Source organism: Theropithecus gelada, chromosome 16 (assembly GCF_003255815.1).
Source record: "Theropithecus gelada isolate Dixy chromosome 16, Tgel_1.0, whole genome shotgun sequence".
In the NCBI taxonomy this organism is placed as follows: domain Eukaryota; kingdom Metazoa; phylum Chordata; class Mammalia; order Primates; family Cercopithecidae; genus Theropithecus; species Theropithecus gelada.
In genome coordinates, this window is record NC_037684.1 from 31,710,567 (window position 1) to 31,717,015 (window position 6,449).

At 48.8% G+C, this 6,449-nt stretch overlaps 1 non-coding gene across 1 annotated transcript; it reads left to right on the top strand.

Annotated features, from left to right (window-relative positions):
* The first annotated feature begins 3,641 nt into the window (after positions 1–3,641).
* LOC112610540 lies at positions 3,642–3,745 on the top strand. The gene has a single exon (XR_003116419.1). It is a non-coding gene; the product is annotated as a U6 spliceosomal RNA (small nuclear RNA).
* The last annotated feature ends 2,704 nt before the right edge of the window (positions 3,746–6,449 follow it).

Consider the following 6,449-nt stretch of genomic DNA (forward strand, 5'->3'; position numbering starts at 1 on the left):
AATCTCGGCTCACGGCAACCTCCGCCTCCCAGGCTCAAGCAATTCTCCTGCCCCAGCCTCCCAAACAGCTGGGATTATAGGCGCCTGCCACCATGCCCAGCTAATTTTTGTATTTTTAGTAGAGATGGGGTTTCACTGTGTTGGCCAGGCTGGTCTTGAACTCCTGACCTTGGGATCCACCCACCTTGGCCTCCCAAAGTGCTGGGACTACAGGTGTGAGCCACTGCACCCGGCTTCACATTCTGTTTCTGTGGATAGTGCATCCACATATTTGGGGGGAAGGAGCATTACGGGTAAAAGAATGAAACACTTGTTCTCCTTTCTGTCTGAAATCAGAAGAGAAACAGGGCCGGGTACAGTGGTTCACATCTGTAATCCCAGCACTTTGGGAGGCTGAGACGGGAGGATTGCTTGAACTCAGAGTTCAAGACCAGCCTGGGCAACTAAAGAAGACCCTGTCTTTACAAAAAGAAAAATTAGCCGTGCATGGTGGCACCTGTGGTCCCAGCTACTCAGGAGGCTAAGGAGAGAGGATTGCTTGAGCCCAGGAGGTTGAGGCTGCAGTCGTTGTGTTCAAACCACTGCAACTGCACTCCAGCTTCAGTGACAGAGTGAGACCCTGTCTAAAAACAAAAAAAGAAAAAAAAAAAAGAGAGAAACAGACCAGAACTGCAACAGTATGGAAGGAAGGTAAATTACAGGAAGTCCTTCTTGATAGGAAGGACTGAAAAACCTGAAAGATCCACGTACTTCTTTTCCTGGAAAGCTTTCAGAATAGGAGAGGACTTTGCATATCTTAAATCATTTTAAGACGGTATCTTATCATACTATGATTCTCAGTGATCCAAACCTGGTTGCTTAGCAGGTGATTTTCCTGGCCTTGTTCAAGGTGTTTTCACCACAAAAACAGCTTTTAATTGTCTACTTGATGATGAGCCCAGATACCTGGAATCCACAGAAAATTCCTAACATGATTTTACCCAATAGTTTCTAATCTTTCATCAGACTGCTGAGGCAGCAGCAACGGTGTTGACAGACTGAGGTTTCATCATCCTCCTCTCCCCTGCTGCCTGTCTCTGCCCACCCTCTACCCCCGGGAAGGTGCTGGAGCACAGGGAGGGTTCAGGGAGGCAATATTGAGGAGGAACATGCCAGCTGGGGGTCTGGATAATCCACAAACTGGATTATCTGTCCCTGACTTTGCACAGACATAAGCAGGTGGCCTATATGTAGACAGGATGTACTGGGATGAGCCATGGACATCTGGTTAATGTGTGATTGTATATGGGGGGGCAGTCCTGCAATAAATCCCCCACCTATTTATCTCCCATCCAGAGCATTAATTCAACCAATCACTCCTTCTTTCAATTAATCACATATAATATGAATAGTATTTAGCATTATTTACTGCAGTTTCATAGTGAGAGACTGGAATATTCTTTTTTTTTTTTTTTGAGACAGTCTTGCTCTGTCACCCAGGCTGGAGTGTAGTGGTACAGTCCGGGCTCACTACAACCTCTGCCTCCCGAATTCAAGTGATTCTCCTGCCTCAGCCTCCTGAGCAGCTGGGATTACAGGCTCATGCCACCAGGCCCGGCTAATTTTTGTATTTTTAGTAGAGTCGGGGTTTCACCATGTTGGACAGGCTGGTCTCAAGCTACTGACCTCAGATGATCCACCCACCTCGGGCTCCCAAAGTGCTGGGATTACAGGTGTGAGCCACCATGCCCAGCCGACACATTTTTAAAAAATCGTTATTGTGCACTGAAGGCTGATTAGGGGCTGACACAGCATCCTAGGCACTGGAGCTAAGGTGCAATTTGCACCCAAAGAAGTATCTTAGATCTGGTTCCCTTGATGTGGAGACTGAGATGGGGATTTTGGGGGGGGCACACGGTTTATTGTGGGCAAGCTCTTAGGAGAAGGGAGGAAGGAAAGCAGGGTGGGGCAGGGAGTGGGGAAGCAAGGATGTGCTTCACAGCTGAGTCTGGTTTTGGCTTGATCCTGTGGGAAGCTCTGGGTGGACAACTGCATGACAGAAAGGATCCCACCTGAGTCAGGGAGGCTGGTCTTTTATGCCCCTGTCAGTCAACTAATTGGCTGCCCTCTAGGCCAAGGGCAAGTCCAGAGATGGAGAGCCATTGGCAGCCAAAACTCACAGTCAGCACCGGGAATCTGGGTGGAGCGCCAAGGCATCCACTCAGGGAGTAGCCTGAGAAGAGAAGCTCGAGCTGACCCGGGCAAGCACAGCCCTGATTGTTATCCACACTTGGCAACCCAGTCCTCTTTCTGCTCTCACTCTCGGCCTGGCCTCAATCCTTATCTGACCTTGTCCTGCCTTATTTCTCTCTGTTTCTTTGTCTTCTTCTTCTCCTTCTTTTTTTTTTTTTTTTTTTTTTTTTTTTTGAGACAGCGTCTCTCTCTGTTGTCCAGGCTGGAGTGCAGTGGCCTGGTCACGGCTCACTGCAGCCTCGAACTCTTGGGCTCAAGCAATCCTCCCACCTCAGACTCTCTAGCAGCTGGGACCACAGGTGCACACCACCATGCCCAACTAATTATTTTTTGTAGGGACGGGGTCTCACTATGTTTCCCAGGATTCCTACCTCGGATCCTGCCTTGTCTGTCTTGAGAAGGTTTATCAGGTTGAAACTGTAAATATTTTCAAGAGCCTCCAGGAGGCTGGGGCTACTGAGTCATCCCTTGACCTCTTTCCTTGCCTATGGGTCATCTGAGTTCCACTGTTCTCCTAGGCAGAAAGCTTTAATATCCTTGGGGACATCTGACCCTAACCCCTTCTCTTACTCTTTCTCCTTTACTGCGTGTACCCATCCCACCTCCTGTGGTGGAGAAAGGACAGTTCAAGAGAAATTCATTCTCAAGGCTTGCCTCCTACTTAAACATCACAGGATACATTCCCTGGAAGGGGAAGGGTGCGTCTGTACTGGCTTCCTTAGAAACTTCGGAACAGAAAAAACGCCTCCTTTCCCTACCCCCTCCCCAATTCAAACAGGGGCTGGGAGAGAGGAAGAGATTATTGTTTCAGGGGGTGGGGAGTGTGGATGGACTGACTGCTGAAACTTCCTTTTCTTCTGGCACAGCCCTATTTGTAGAAGTGCCAGAGTCCTGGGGAGAAAAGCAAGAGAGGGAGAAAAAGAACATTCTTTGAGGGCATTTGGCTGCTCTTTTGTACTTGAGATCAAACAGAGAAGGTCCAGCGTCATGCCCTCCCCATCTTTCTGTCTCTACAATGTGGATGTCCTATGGTGTGTCTCATAAATGCACATGCACATGCATGCAAACACACACACACACACACACACACACACACACACCATCACACTGTTGAAACCAGAGCTGCTGGCTCCAGGGAGGGGAGTGAAGAAGCAGCTGTGGACAAGAATGGGTGGCCACATACCTGCCCTTCTGGGAGGTGACACTTCCATTACACCTCCACAGGTTTCATGTTAACCTCACCCTAGCTTTGGCCCAATGTTGTCAGGATGGGCAGAAGGATGGCAGAGTTAAGCTGGCCCAAAGCCAACAAGCAGAGTTCTCAGCAGGCCCTTGAAGTGCCAGCAAATCAGTTCCCCCAAGGACCAAATCTGGAGAAAACTCAGCTTAAAGCACAGCAGTAGCGCATACTGGCTTCAGCAACACATATACTAAAATTGGAATGATACAGAGAGGATTAGCATGGCCCCTGCATAAGAATGATACGCAAATTGATGAAGCATTCCATATTTTTCAGTTTGTCAAGCATTGTATTCTTTTGAATAAAACCAACATGTCTATAACTTAACAAAGCAGCAGCATAGCAGCAGAAATTCAGCCTAGATCACTAGATGAACTTCAGTGATGACTGAGAGAAGCACCCTGGAGACTTCTTGAGGGTTGGAGGGAGCCCCCATCTTCCCTGAGGGATTGTCGGAAGGCAGGGTGCAGGCCCAGGATAAAGTTCGGGGTCTGGATTGCAGAAAGTGACCCTGGCAGCCCAAAACCTTTGGCATCACTGAATCAGAAGGGATTTTGACTGGCCTCATGTCACCCCCAGTAGGCTGGGACTGGGGCTGTAATTGGCTGTAATTTGTTGATGAATGCAATTTGCAGCTGCCTTCTCTCCCTGTGACAGGCCTCAATTAGAGCCGCCAAAGGGATCTAGGGTGGGAGGGGGAGCTGGGATGTTGTTTCCAACTCCTTCCCCTGGTCCACTCTCAGCACTCTGCCCCATCTCGAAACAAGAGGAGGTTCTTGAGGCTAGTTAATTGTCCCCCAACTTGGCCAGGCACGGTGGCTCATGTCTGTAATCACAGCACTTTGGGAGGCCGAGGCGGGTGGATCATGAGGTCAGGAGATCGAGACTATCCTGGCTAACACAGTGAAACCCCGTCTCTACTAAAAATACAAAAAATTAGCCCAGTGTGGTGGCGGGCGCCTGTAGTCCCAGCTACTCAGGAGGCTGAGGCAGGAGAATGGTGTGAATCCAGGAGGCGGAGCTTGCAGTGAGCTGAGATCACACCACTGCACTCCAGCCTGGGCGACAGAGCGAGTCTTCATCTAAAAAAAAAAAAATTGTCCCCCCCACTTACAGTCAGTGATATAATTTTAGAACAAGTGGAGAGTGAGAAAGGTATAAAAATGAAGGCTGCCTTCCTGCAGGTTGGTCTGGACGCTATGGATTTTAAAACTTGACCACGTTTCATGTTTAGTACTTTCTTTTTTTTTTTTTTTTTTTTTTTTGAAACGGAGTTTCGCTCTATCGCCCAGGCTGGAGTGCAGTGGCCAGATCTCAGCTCACTACAAGCTCTGCCTCCCAGGTTCACGCCATTCTCCTGCCTCAGCCTCCCAAGTAGCTGGGACTACAGGCGCCCGCCACCTTGCCCGGCTAGTTTTTTTTTTTTTTTGTACTTTTTAGTAGAGACGGGGTTTCACCATATTAACCAGGATGGTCTCGATCTCCTGACCTTGTGATCCGCCCGTCTCGGCCTCCCAAAGTGCTGGGATTACAGGCTTGAGCCACCGCGCCCGGCCTCATGTTTAGTACTTTCTTATTTATTTTAGAGCTCCTGAAAATTCTATAGATAGGAAGACTTTTGGGCTAAAATGTTTATTTCTATCTTATAGTCCTTTCTCCCTCTTGCCAGATAAAGGAAAAAAAAATGGAAATCAGAATGATGGAAAAGAGAGAGAGAAATAAGGCAATCAGCTCTCCACTGACATAGGATTTTTTTTTTAGAGACAGAGTCTTGCTCTGTCACCCAGGCTGTGTGCTGGGGTGTGATCATAGCTCACTGCAGCCTTAACCTCTTGGGCTCAAGCTATCCTCCCACCTCAGCCTCCTGAGTAGCTAGGACTATAAGCATGTACCACAATGCCTGGCTAATTTTTAAATCAATTTTTTGTAGAGATGGGATCTTGCTATATTACCCAGGCTGGTCTTGAACTTCGGGCCTCCAGTGATCCTCCTGTCTTGGCCTCTCAAAACGCTGGGGTTAGAGGCATGAGTCATCATGCCCAGCCCCTGACATACTTTTTTTTTTTTTTTTTTTTTGAGACAGATTCTCGCTCTGTCACCCAGGCTGGAGTGCAGTGACACCATCTCAGTTCACTGCAACCTCTGCCTCCTGGGTTCAAGCGATTCCTCTGCCTCAGCCTCCCGAGTAGCTGGGAGTACAGGAGCGCATCTCCACTCCTGGCTACTTTTTGTATTTTTAGGAGAGACAGGGTTCTGCCATGTTGGCCAAGCTGGTCTGGAACTACTGACTCAGGTGATCCACCCACCCTGGCCTCCCAAAGTGCAGGGATTATAGGCGTGAGCCATTGTGCCTGGCCTGACATACCATTTTAATCAGAAGAATCACTTGAACCCAGGAGACAGAGGTTGCAGTGAGCCAAGATCATGCCACTGAACTCCAGCCTGGGCGACAGAGCGAGACTCTGTCTCAAACAAACAGACAAAACCACTATTGGGACACTAGGGAATGTTTAGTCCAATGGCTTCCAAATTATTTTAAAAAGTAACAGGGCCAGGGCAGTGGCTCACACCTGTAATTCCAGCACTTTGAGAGGCCGAGGCAGGCGGATCACCTGAGGTCAGGAGTTCGAGACCAGCATGACCAACATGGAGAAACCCCGTCTCTACTAAAAATACAAAATTAGTTGGGCGTGGTGGTGCATGCCTGTAATCCCAGCTACTCAGGAGGCTGAGGCAGGAGAATTGCTTGAACCTGGGAGGTGGAAGTTGCAGTGAGCCGAGATCGCACCATTGCACTCCAGCCTGGGCAACAAGAGCAAAACTCCATCTCAAAAAAAAAAAAAAAAAAAAAGTAACAGGGGCCAGGTGTGATGGCTCATGCCTATAATGCCAGCACTTTGGGAGGCCAAGGTGGGCAGATCACTTGAGGCCAGGAGTGGGAGATCAGCGTGGCCAACATGGTGAAACTCCATCTCTA